Here is a 14,079-nt window from a genome sequence, read left to right as displayed (position 1 = left end):
ATCCTAGTCTCTTGTATTAATGTCATACATTTTGCTTATACATGTTATAAACCCCACAATACATTGTTACTGTTTTTTACTTTAAACAGCTTAAAAATAAACTTTGTTAAGGTATAATTTGTATCTGTTCAATTTCACTTGTTATAGGCGTTTGAGCTTTTTAGAAAAATATTTTATTGAAGTATTGCACATTTACAATGTTGTGTTCAATGAGTTTTGACAAATATATGCACCATGTGGTCTTTTGAGACTGACTTCCTTTACTCAGCTTAATATCTGTGAGGTTCATCCATGCTATATCAATTCATTCATTCTTTTATATTGCTAAACAGAATCCTGTATTATAGATGTACCACAGTTTATCCATTCATTTGTTGAGTATTTGTTTCCAGATTTCATTGCTAATGAATAAAGCTAATATAAACATCATATATAGATTTTGGTATGAATGTTAGTTTTTCCTTCTTTAGAGTAAATACTTAGGAATGTAATAGTCGGGTCTTGTGATAAATGTATGTTTTACTTCATACTTAATTGTCAAGTTGTGCTCTAGAGTGACTGTACCATTTTGCATTTTTACTAGCTGTTCTGTATCCTCATTTACATGTGGTATTGTCATACTTTAACATTTTCATGAACTTTAAATAAGCTGTAAGGATATATTGTGCAACATAGGGAATTTAGCCAATATTTTATAATAACTATAAATGGATTATAGCCTTGAAAATTGTGAATCACTTATGTTGTACACCTGTAACTTTAATATTATACACCAATTTTTTCTCAAAAAAAAATGTCATGAACTTTGAGGGCATTATGCTAAGTGAATTGAGTCAGACAGAGAAAGATAAATACTGAATGATCTTGCTATATGTGAAACCTAAAATGTCAAAAAATGCACAAGCAGAGTATAGATTGGTATGCCGAGGGAGCTGGGATGTTGGTCAAAATGTACAAACTTCCAGTTATAAGGTGGATAAATTTGTGGGATCTAATCACCTAGAGCCAGACATCCTGGAATGTGAAGACAAGTGGGCCTTAGAAAGCATCACTAGGAACAAAGCTAGTGGAGGTGATGGAATTCCAGTTGAGCTCTTTTGAAAGATGATGCTGTGAAAGTGCTGCACTCAATATGCCAGCAAATTTGGAAAACTCAGCAGTGGCCACAGGACTGGAAAAGGTCAGTTTTCATTCCAATCCCAAAGAAAAGCAATGCCAAAGAACGCTCAAACTAACGCACAATTGCACTCATCTCTCACGCTAGTAAAATAATTCTCAAAATTCTCCAAGCCAGGCTTCAGAAATACATGAACCGTGAACTTCCAGATGTTAAGCTGGTTTTAGAAAAGGCAGAGGAACCAGGAATCAAATTGCCAACATCCACTGGATCATGGAAAAAGCAAGAGAATTCCAGAAAAATATCTATTTCTGCTTTATTGACTATGCCAAAGCCTCTGACTGTGTGGCTCACAATAAACTGTGGAAAATTCTTAAAGAGATGGGAATACCAGACCACCTGACCTGCCTCTTGAGAAATTTGTGTGCAGGTCAGGAAGTGACAGTTAGAACTGGGCATGGAACAACAGACTGGTTCCAAATAGGAGAAGGAGTACGTCAAGGCTGTATATTGTCACCCTGCTTATTTAACTTATATGCAGAGTACATCATGAGAAACGCTGGACTGGGAGAAACGCTGGACTGGGAGAAACACAAGATGGAATCAAGATTGCCTGGAGAAAATATCAATAACCTCAGATATGCAGATGACACCACCCTTATAGCAGAAAGAGGAACTAAAGAGTCTCTTGATGAAAGCGGAGGAGGAGAGTGAAAAAGTTGGCTTAAAGCTCAACATTCAGGAAACTAAAATCATGGCATCCGGTCCCATCACTTCATGGGAAATAGATGGGGAAACAGTGGAAACAGTGTCAGACTTTATTTTTTGGGGCTCCAAAATCACTGCAGATGGTGACTATAGTCATGAAATTAAAAGGTGCTTACTCCTTGGAAGGAAAGTTATGACCAACCTGGACAGCATATTAAAAAGCAGAGACATTAATTTGCCAACAAAGGTCCGTCTAATCAAGGCTATGGTTTTTCCTGTGGTCATGTATGGATGTGAGAGTTGGACTGTGAAGAAAGCTGAGCACCGAAGAATTGATGCTTTTGACCTGTGGTGTTGGAGAAGACTCTTGAGAATCCCTTGTACTGCAAGGAGATCCAACCAGTCCATTCTAAAGGAGATCGGTCCTGGGCGTTCATTCCAATGACTGACGCTAAAGCTGAAACTCCAATACTTTGGCCACCTGATGTGAAGAACTGACTCATTTGAAAAGACCCTGATGCTGGGAAAGATTGAAGGCGGGAGGAGAAGGGGATGACAGAGGATGAGATGGTTGGATGGCATCACTGACTCAATGGACATGAGTTTGAGTAAACTCCAGGAGTTGGTAATGGACAGGGAGGCCTGGTGTGCTGCAGTCCATGGGGTCGCATAGAGTTGGACATGGCTGAGCAACTGAACTCATCAGTGTTTTGTAGTTTTCAGCATACATATTCTGCTCCACATACTTTGTTAGAATTATATCTGCATATTACCATGTTTTTGGAACTATTATAAATGGTCTTAAAATTTTTTTATTTCCAATTCATCATTGTGCTTAGTCGCTCAGTCAAATCTGACTCTTTGTGACCCTATGGACTGAAGCCTGCCAGGCTTCTCTGTCCATGGAATACTATGGGCAAGAATAGTGGACTGGGTTGCCATGCCCTCATCCAGGGGATCTTCCCAACCCAGGAATCGAACCCAGGTCTCCTGCATTGCAGGCAGATTCTTTACCATCTGAGCCACTGGGGAAGCCCAAGAATACTGGAGTGTGTAGCCTATCCCTTCTCCAGGGGATCTTCCTCATCCAGGAATCGAACCAGGCAGGGTCTCCTGCACTGCGGGTGGATTCTTTATCAGCTGAGCTAATTTATTTTTTGTATGTTGATTTTGTGTCCTGTGACATTCCTGAACTCGCTTATTACTTTTAGGAGTGTTTTTATCCCCCCAAGTAGACTTTTAGGGTCAGTTTTGTTTTAAGACATTAAAAAATAAGAAAAATATCTTTCATAGTTAGTTGTGCAGCTATTATTTCTTTTGCTCTTCTGTCCGGACTGTGTATAAAGTTTTGTTTCTGGTTTAATTTTGCTTCCACCTGAGAATTAAGGGAAAAAACATTTCAAAGACTATATATTCTTTCATCGTTTTTTTTTTTTTTTTTTTGTATATGTGAATAAGTATATTTTAATTTTCTTTTTTTGAAAGGTATTTTTACTGAGTGTAGAATTGTAGATTGACAAATTTACTTTCTTTTCAGTAACTGTAAAGATGTTGTTCCACTTTGTTCTAGAATGCATTGATTTGGGCAAGAAAACTTCACATAGCTGTGCTGCAGCCTGAAAAGCAGTAAGCTTTGGGGTAATTTTAGGCTCACATTATTTGTTTTCCCTTCTCAAGGACTGTTGTCATGTGTTCTCTGATATTCACTGGGTGAAAACCTTTGTTTTTCATTTAGTTACTCCAGTTTTTTAGTTATTTCATTCAGAAATAAATTTGGTTTGTTTCACTGCATCTTGGAAAGAAGCAGAAGTTCAAAGACTTAAGAAATTAAATCTCAAAATTCCATATAGAATGGAAGATTGAGATGTCTAGAAGTATGTCATTCCAGTAATTTAAGCGTGTGTCTTGTATGGGGAAACTAGACATTAGGTTTCTCATGGACAAATGGGCTGATATTTATTTCTCTGATTTAAAATAGAAATTTGAATATGAGCTTATTAGAAACTTAAGCTAATTTGAAATAGTATTTTGGAAGTCTTCATAGTGTATATAAAAATATTTTATGTGATTATTTAGTGTTAAGCTGGTTTTCTTTTAAATTCAGGTTTTGGGGAAAATATTCTTTCAGGACTGGTTTTTCAGATGAACTTTTTAGTGAAACAGATTGTTAAAAGGGCCACTAGTTAGGGAAAATACTTGAATTTGCTCGATCCTTTATGTCAGTTCCTTTAAGTTCCTGAGCCAAAAGCCTTTTGAGTCATTGAAAAAATTTATAGTTATGGTAGGATAGAGCGGGGTTATCTTCTAGTGGTTTAGTTGACGTCAGCCCTTGTGACTTATCTAAGAAATGGGTAATGCAACTATTTGCCCCTTGATCTTTTTTAATCAGCACATAATTTCATTGTATTTTGCATTATTGCTTATTATTTCATTTTGTGGATCACAGAGTCATATCAAGTTTCCCCCAGTATTTTCTAAATGATAGTTTGTACTGATAACCAGGAGAAACTCTTGAAGGCACTTAAGATTGGCTGTGGGCTTCTCTGGTGGCTTAGTCAGTAAAGAATCTGCCTGCAGTGCTGGAGACCTGGGTTCGATCCCTGGATTGGGAAAATCCCCTGGAGAAGGGAATTGCTATTCACTCCAGTGTTTTTGCCTGGAGAATTCATGGACAGAGGAGCCTGGCAGGCTACAGTCCTTGGGGTCACGAAGAGTCGTACACGACTGAGTGACTTTCACTTTCAGGATTGGGGATGGTACATAAAGAAGGGCTCTCTGGCTGAGAGATTCAGGCTGCTTTGGTACTTTGGCTTTTTTTTTTTTTCTCAGCCCCAGGGGCTGAGGTCTTCTCTGTCTTAGCAGTCCTATTACCCATTCCTAGTACATTTGTTTGAAAGCTTTGGATGTAGAATATAAACCATAGAAACAGAGCTGTTATGTGTATATTAAGTTTTTTAGTTCATGAGAAATGGGGGAATTACAGATCTTGAATCCTGCTGTGTCAGTACAAAATTATACAGGAAAAAATGTAATTAGGTTCTTTCTTTTCATTAGAATAAAATATTGGTGAATATTTATTAAGCCAGGGGCTGAGATTTCTGATTCTGAACATAACATACTGTAAAAGAAGTGGTGGTTGGTTTTGAGAAAATAGGGAAGCTTTTACCTTAAAAACTGTAAAAAGTTTATTGGTAAGTGCAAACTGGGAAGAGGTATTCTATGATAGCATTATATAAGAATCTTTTATATATGAATAGCACCTGACATCATTTAGGAGAAAACTGTTGATAATCCAGTAGATATGTGTATGTATAATCAATAAACAGATTGATACTTCATGAAAGAAGTAATAACTTTAGCCAATAAATATTTGGAAAAATAATTAGAGAACTGAAAATGAGCACTGCTTGTGGAACATTATTTTAGTTTAGTTTTGTTCGTGGGACTATCAGAAGCTTCAATTGTGCTTTCCGTTCAACTGTGAGGAACTTACTTTGAGAAAATGTAAATAGGCCAAATTACGTTCATTGGTTAATGATAATAGTAAAAACTTGGTTAACAGCCAGATACTCTTCAGTAGATACAAATTATTGTTTAACCATTATTAAAATGATGTGAAGATGTTAATTTTGGTGTAAATCTAAACACTTTGACACAGTAAGCAGTGATATATAGAATGAAAGAAATAGTTTATAAACTGCATACGAAGATTTGTACTGTTTGCATATACAGTCATCCCTCCATATCCGAGGGGGATTGGTTTCAAGACCCCAACAGATAGCAGAATCCATAGATGCTCAATTCCCTTAGATAAAATGGAATAATACAGTTTGGCCCTCATATCAGCAAGTTCTGCATTCACGACTGTATGCATAGAACAAAGTCTGAAAGAGTATATTGAGATAGATTAGAAGTTTTTTTCTTTAAAACACTTATCTTTGGGGAGGGTCCTTTACTGTGTTGTAGTTTTTCTAGTTTTGAGATTGTTCATTTATTTAATAAATTCTAGGTGCCTATTGCATATTAAAAGTTTAAAAATTCAAGGTTGATTATTTTCAGTGGAGCTCATGATCATGAATGTAATATATGCCCCCACTCCCACAATGAAGTGTAACTCCTTCCTTTTTATGTGCATTTATTATTTTAGCAGTGTGTATAAGGCAAATGGCTTCCCTGGTGACTCAGTGGTAAACAATCTGCCTGCCAATGCAGAAGACACGGGTTTGATCCTTGGATCAGGAAGATCCCCTTGAGCAAGGCATGGCAACCCACTCTAATATTCTTGCCTGGAGAATCCCATGGGAAGAGGAGCCTGCGGGCTACAGTCCATGGGGTCACAAAGAGTCAGACGTAACTTAGTACACACACATGCATACATACATAGTCATTTATACATATGAGCAGTAGTGTTTTTCTGTCACAGGTGGCTTTTGAATATGGGAACTTGATTTTTTGGTTTTATTTTGCTGTTGTGTGTGTATGTCTTTTGGGGAGGAGGAGATATGATTGCTTTTTATATGGTTTAAAATAAGGCAAGGTAAGAAAGAATAGTAAAGAACTGAGGCTAAATCTTCCTTGTGGGATGGTGGGAGCAGGAAGTAGTGGTCTTGTGTGTTGCTTTTGTTTGGTGTGAACGTAGAGTTGTAGAAGAAACTGGGTGTTGGAGTGTTAAGAGGAAGAGCTGTTTATGCAGGTCCTCTTTGTTGCAAATGACTTTAGGTCCTAGGCATGGCCTGAATTTAACACCTTACTCCAAGCTCTGGAACTCTCCTGTTTGAATCCAACTTCTCCTAGTTATTAGCTCTGTGACCTTGAGCAAGGGTTTACTTTATGCCTCAGTTTCCCTATCTGTGAAGTACGGTCTCCCTATCTTATAGAGTAATTGTGAGGATTAAATGAATAAGTATATGTAAAGTGCTTAGAATAGTGCATGGTACGTATTAAGAGCTCAGATATTAGTTATCAGCACTTGAGGTACGAGAAAAACATCTATTTCTGCTTTATTGACTATGCCAAAGCCTTTGACTGTGTGGATCACAATAAATTGTGGAAAATTCTGAAAGAGATGGGAATACCAGACCACCTGATCTGCCTTTTGAGAAATTTGTATGCAGGTCAGGAGGCAACAGTTAGAACTGGACATGGAACAACAGAGTGGTTCCAAATAGGAAAACGAGTTCGTCAAGGCTGTATATTGTCACCCTGCTTATTTAACTTATATGCAGAGTACATCATGAGAAACGCTGGACTGGAAGAAACACAAACTGGAATCAAGGTTGCCGGGAGAAATATCAATAACCTCAGATATGCAGATGACACCACCCTTACGGCAGAAAGTGAAGAGGAACTCAAAAGCCTCTTGATGAAAGTGAAAGTGGAGAGTGAAAAAATTGGCTTAGAGCTCAATATTCAGAAAACTAAGATCATGGCATCCAGTCCCATCACTTCATGGCAAATAGATGGGGAAACAGTGGAAACAGTGTCAGACTTTATTTTTTTGGGCTCCAAAATCACTGCAGATGGTGACTGCAGCCATGAAATTAAAAGACGCTTACTCCTTGGAAGGAAAGTTATGACCAACCTAAATAGCATATTCAAAAGCAGAGACATTAATTTGCCACCAAATGTTCGTCTAGTCAAGGCTATGGTTTTTCCTGTGGTCATGTATGGATGTGAGAGTTGGACTGTGAAGAAGGCTGAGTGCCGAAGAATTGATGCTTTTGAACTGTGGTGTTGGGGAAGACTCTTGAGAGTCCCTTGGACTGCAAGGAGATCCAACCAGTCCATTCTGAAGGAGATCAGCCCTGGGTTTTCTTTGGAAGGAATGATGCTAAAGCTGAAACTCCAGTACTTTGGCCACCTCATGCGAAGAGTTGACTCATTGGAAAAGACTCTGATGCTGGGAGAGATTGGGGGCAGGAGGAGAAGGGGATGACAGAGGATGAAATGGCTGGATGGCATCACTGACTCGATGGACGTGAGTCTGAGTGAACTCCAGGAGTTGGTGATGGACAGGGAGGCCTGGCGTGCTGCGATTCATGGGGTCGCAGCAGCGACTGATCTGATCTGATCTGATTATCTAGTTTGATTTCAGTAGTGTAGTTCTTTGAAAATGTTTTGCAATAGCAAAGCATTTTCAATAGTTTATTTGTAAAGAATGGTACTTAAGGTGCTATGATATTTTCTTGAGTGATGCTTTCTTATTGAATGCAGAGTCCAGAGAGGCTGAGAAATTCAAAATCGAGGTTGATAGGCTTAAATTTGGTTAACTGACTTTGTTTTCATGCAAAAGATGGGTATTAATTTAAAGTTGGAGTGAGGGAGGTAGTGTAGAGTAACAAATGTGTAGGTTCTTTTATCTTCTTTAAAATGTTAGGTATAGGTGACAGTTAACTAGATTTCTTTTAATTTTCATTTATCCTGTTGGTATGTGTTAATGATTATTTCATTAGACTGGTTTTTTTGGTTGTTTGTTTTAAATGAGAAAAGAAGGCTGCATACTCATTTATTTCTTGTATAAAAGAATTCTCAGAGGCAATCAGTTTTGGGCTGCTCAGGAACTCTACTGTTCCAGGAACTTGGGCTCCTGTTTTCCTACTTTCTATCCTCAGTTTGTAGCTTTTACCACTTGGATAATTTCCAGCTAGGGATCCCATTGGCCAGAACTTAATCATCAGGCCACACCACAACGATGACTGGGGACCCCAGTGTTCTGTGTCAGCATATGTCTAATTAAATTTAGAGGTTCTGTTAACAGATGAAAAGAGAAAGGATATCAAGGACACCTAGAATCTGAAGCAAGTTTATATAAACACTGTTCATATAAGTATCTAAATATTAACACTAAAATGGGAAAAATATATGTGCTTGCATCTGCACAAAATAATCTTGAATATAATAAGAACTTTTTACACTTGTTGCTTCTGGGAAAGGGGCCTGGATGGCTTGGATCAGGATTGTGAGACTTTACTACATACCCTTTAGAATTGGTAATGTGTTAATTTTAACTTAAAAAGTAAATGAAATTAAAAAGAGAAGTATGAAAGTCTGATATATAAGTTCAAGAATAGATGTCATTAAGAATCAATAATACTTAAGATTATCATTTTAATTGTGTAACTTTGTTTATATATGGTGTGTTGAAATTTCAAAAAATGGTTTAGACTCAGGTACTTCCAACCTTTCAGATTCCTAAGGTATTTTAAAAACGGGTAAAGGCATCACTGAGTGTCTGGGAAGGGGAAGAATTCTAATTTATGAGACAGATTTCTGAGAAGACTGAGAAGCATTAATGAAGCAGACATTTTTATGGTTTTGGGGGAGAAGTTCAAGATAGTGTATTTATTTAGAAATTCTGTAAATTCAAAGTGAATAAACTGCAATCATGGATTTAAGTCAAGAGAGATGCATTCACATATACACACGTCTGTCTGTTGGTATGTATTATATATAATACTACACATTGTGTGCTTATATTCGAGAAGCCCAAGGAATCTTTAAAAAATGCAGAGTATCCAAAGTAAGAAGTCTCCTTTTTACCCCGACAAAGATAACCTTAGTAATTTATTCTTTAATTTTTTGCATTAATATAAGCCAAAGAAAGATGACCCATTTCATTTAGGGGATTCCCTGGCAGTCCAGTGGTTAGGACTCAAAGCTTTCACTGCTGACGGTGCTGGTTCGATTTCTGGTCAGGGAACTAGGATCCCACAGCTACATGGTGTGGCCAAACCCCCCCCCCCCCCGCCCAAAGGTGGCCTATTTAATTTTTGGTACATTAAGTGTTACTCCTTTCTGATTGAACTGAAATTAAATTTGCTTGTTAGTTATACCCATTCATTGTTCTGATGTCTGGAGTTATCCAGAGTGCAGTTAATCTTTTCTCCTAAGTGACAGCTTTTAAAATACAAGTAAAGTTAAAGCATCCCTGATGATTCTCCTCAGCTCAACTCAGTTAAAATAATTTTCATATGATAGTTTATTCATCTTTCACCACAATTACAACCTTCTTTATGTTACCACCTGTTAAAGTGTGGCACACAGAACTTAAAGATAATTTTAGAGATCTGGTCAGAGCAGACTTTGGTGAGCTGATTATTGTTGTTGTTCTGTATAATGTACTTCATTATTTTGGACCATGAATACATTTTTAATAGCCCTATTTCATGGATGACATGTTGACCTGTAGTCGGCTTCAGTTCCTTAATCTTTTGTAAGTAGTCAGCTACTAAATTGTCTTTTATGTCTGTGACTGGTTTTAGGAATTGTGGGCAGGACTGTATGTTTGCTTTTATTATATTCAACCTAAAAGTTTGGTTCATTTAAAAACCATTGGTTCATTTAACATATCAGTGATTTATATCTTAATGGGAATGAGTTTAACTAACTACTAAGATTAATTCTTAGCATCCTGACTTGCAGCTCTTAAGGAATGGAAATGTAAGACAAAGAGAAGGTCACTTGAGAACCTAAAATAATAACATGACATTGCTTCATTAATTGAAGAAATATTTATTAAGTCCCTGTCATGTGATCATGGGTTGGGATATGGCCCTTCCCCTGATGGAGCTTACAGGTAGGGGAGGCAGTAAGCATCTGGGAGCCTGATAGAAGAGGAAGGGCTTCAGAATGGGAACCCCCGCACTAGGACTGTGTTGAGATAGGTGGCGCAGTGGTAAAGAATCTGCCCGCCAATGCAGGAGACTGTGGAGGAGACCCCCTGGAGAAGGAAATGGCAACCCACTCCAGTATTCTTGCCTGGAGAATCCAGTGGACAGAGGAGCCTGGAGGACCGCAGTCCATGGGGCCACAAAGAGTCAGGCATGACTGAGCATGCAAAGAATGCTAGAAGAAAGAATGAAAAAGAAAGAAAAACGGGAAACCATTGAGGTATTTAAATGTACGTTAGTTTTCTCTACCATTTGTATGTTCAGGTACTTAGCTAATCTTTCAGATTTGTTTGTTTAGATGTTGCCTATACTTTACAGTTCTAAAATAGTAACAACTCATTTTAGCTAGGCACTTACCAAGCTTATCATAAAGTACTTTAATGCTTAACATAAAAAGGCAAATTATTTGTCTTTTTTTTTTTTAATGAGCTCTAATCTTAGAAATAGAGAGTTTAGAAATAGAGGACAATGATAATATTAGTATTCTGAGACTTTTTTCAAATAATAAAAGCAAAGCAGCTACCAAGCACAAACTATATTGAACATTGTGGATAATAGCACTGTAGTGAGAGGAAGACATCCGGTCTCTCTGCTTAGCTGGGAGAATCTTTGTTGTTTTTTAGTGGCTAAGTCATGTCTGACTCTTTTGCAACCCTATGGACTATAGCTCACCAAGCTCCTCTTTCTGTGAGATTCTCCAGGCAAGAATACTGGAGTGGGTTTCCACTTCCTCCTCCAGTGGATCTTCCCAGGGATTGAACCCACGTCTCTGCATTGGCAGGCAGATTCTTTACCACTGAGCCACCTGGGAAGCCTGGGAGAATCTTGACTCTCCTTTGATTCTAGTATTTAATGATTAACTTTGTTTTCCATCTCAATTTTTTTTTCTAGTAATTAGTAAAGATTACAGGTATATAAGCACCTAACTATAAACAACTATAGGATTTAAAAGTGATTTTTATGGAGGGTTTTGCTCATCCCTTAGTGCAAGATATACCTTATTTTTTTAATAGGTTTTTCACTTATAAAAATAAGAAATTTTTGCTTTCTTAGTGGTTAGCATATGAGTTGAGAATTTATTGTTTTTAAGCTTTAAAAATTATCCAGTCTACACTGTCCATTAGCCATGCATCTATATGTAGCCATGTTTTTTTTTTTTTTGTAGCCATGTTTCTACATGTGTCTATATGTAGCCATGTGTATAATTTAAATACAAATTAAAGTGGAATAATTTAAAAATTTGCTTGTCTTACACTGGTCATGTTTCAAGTGCTCGATAACTACATATGTTTAATGGCTACCGTATTGGGCAGAACAAATTATGAGATATTTTTGTCATTGCAGAACACGCTCTATTGAATGATGCTGATCTGGGGAAAATGGTTTTCATTCAAATTTCTGAGTATCCTTACACTGAAAGTACTATGAATCCTAGAGGAAAGGGGATGATTTTACTTGTGCACATTAAAAAAAATTTTTTTTAAAGGCGAGAATATAAAAGTAACCCTTTTAACAAATATTTTTACTTAATAGAAGTTTGTCTGAACTTTGTTCTAAATCTAAACTAACTGCATATCTTCTGTGTTTAAAATTAGCCCTTTATTGAAACTTTTATTATAAAAATACTGTTTCATTCTAGATTATTTTATGAGTTAGTAGTATTGGAAACTTGCTCCATTTATGTATTTTCCTTTAAATGCTTTAAAAAAATTGTTTGCCTGTATCTAATGTCAGTGTTTACCTCAAACACTTCAAATAAATTCATGAGGCTTCACCGTGAAATGGTGATACGGGTGCTTGGAATCTTTATTCTGCCTTTCTGCTCATCTTCATTTCGTTTGATATTTGGCTCTGTCAGCATCATCTTCAACCATCAACATTTAGTTGGTAGGTTTAGGTACATGCTAGCTTTGTTGGGAATTATTGTGAATCTCTTCATCAAGTCCAAGTGTATTGGTACATGAATTGTTCATTCTCCTTTTTACCTGGTGTGTTTTGTGATGATCAGAGTTGTGTATAGTACTCACTGTAGATGTGTTCCTTTGTTTTTTGGGAAGTGGAAGATAGGTAATAGAGTATCATGGTAGTGGAATCAATGTTTGGTGATAAGAGGCCATATAGAACTGTGCCATCTTTTTGCTTAGATTATTAAAACTTCGTGTTTATGTCTTGAATCCTTTTTCACCATGAAACTTTATTTGCTTGTAAAGTTAATGCTAATTATCCATAAGAAATTATCAGAGAGGAGTAGCAAAAGTTTCTAAATATCTTACTAAGAGTTTAAAAAACAGAGTATAACTAGCTTTATTTATAATGTCATTTTTAGCTTTAAAAAGTCATTTTATTTAGTGTAAAATTAAGAATTGTCACAGTCCTATAATTTTATAAATTTCATTGATACTAAAAACACAAAAGTAAAGTATTAAAAACACAGAAGTAAATTATATTTTTGTACTCTAACCATCTGCCATATCAGATTATATATGACTTAAATAAAAGAGGATCTTGAAATTTCATTCTTACCAATTATAGTAATTTCTGAGATGTCAGTGTAGCATTCAGACTCTTTTATAGGGAAACAGTGATAAATTTTCCGTGACAGTGATTTGGTACATATGCACATGTAGATAGGTAAGAGTAGAGTAGGAACAGAAGACAGTCTTTTTAATAAGTGTTAGACTTTAAGGATGGTAGAATTATTCCCAAATTTGCTTTGTTTAGGAAGACTTTTCTAAACTTGATAAATACTTGTGTATGTGCTTTGGATAGGTAAATTTTTAGGATGTAAATTTTGAAACTCTTCACCAAAGGCTCTTTATTTTACAGGAGAGGAAAAATCAAGGCGTTTTAAGTGGGTACTCTGCCCCACATCACATTTTCTTATCCCATCAAAAGCTCTTAAAGCAGTGGTGAAAGGAACTTTTGATAATGGAAACTATTTTTTTTTTTTTTTTTTGGTATACCAAACCTTAGAATATACTCGTACATTTGAGAAGCCATGCACATTTCTTCTTTTATCGACTCCAGAAAACTAACACGTAACAGCATTATAGAGTAGACTGTTAGGAGGGAAATTTTGACAAGATTATTGGGATGCTTGAAACAATCTTGAAAGAGTTCGTTTTTTTTTATCTTAACCTAAGTGGAAGGTAGAGAAACAATTATTAAGTGCTAAGCACTGTGATGAACCCTTAAGAGAAGTCTTCTGATTTTAATTCTGTAACAAGCCCTTTGAGTGTTATTAAAACTGAAAATCAGAGAGGATAAGTTCCCTAGGATCTCCTGTAGCTAATGACAACTGGAATTTGTCAAACTCCAGAATTCGCTTCTTTCCATCATTGATTTTTGCCCTGTACTCTCTTGCATTACAAAAAAAGAATGATATCCTTAAAATACGATTTTCTTCAGGGAAGAAGCAGTGAGAGTTGAGTGCATATGCATGTATTGGAGTGGGGGTAAAATTTGGAATAGAGTTAAGAGTTGGTGGGTTTTAAGTGTATTGTTAAGATAATTGAAAGACAGTTTATGGTAGTTTAAATGGGTAAAGGTTATGGTAAAAAGTAGCTCCTCAGTATAAATGGTAGT

At 36.5% G+C, this 14,079-nt stretch overlaps 1 protein-coding gene across 8 annotated transcripts in view; it reads left to right on the top strand.

The window, feature by feature from the left end:
• The window catches only part of KDM6A (lysine demethylase 6A), a 179,300-nt gene that overhangs the window by 46,493 nt on the left and 118,728 nt on the right, over positions 1-14,079 (top strand). The gene's annotated exons all lie outside the window — the stretch shown is intronic.

This window comes from Bos indicus, chromosome X (genome assembly GCF_029378745.1).
Source record: "Bos indicus isolate NIAB-ARS_2022 breed Sahiwal x Tharparkar chromosome X, NIAB-ARS_B.indTharparkar_mat_pri_1.0, whole genome shotgun sequence".
NCBI lineage: Eukaryota > Metazoa > Chordata > Mammalia > Artiodactyla > Bovidae > Bos > Bos indicus.
Note: the sequence above shows the minus strand (reverse complement) of the source record. Positions and strands in the feature narration are given on the sequence as shown.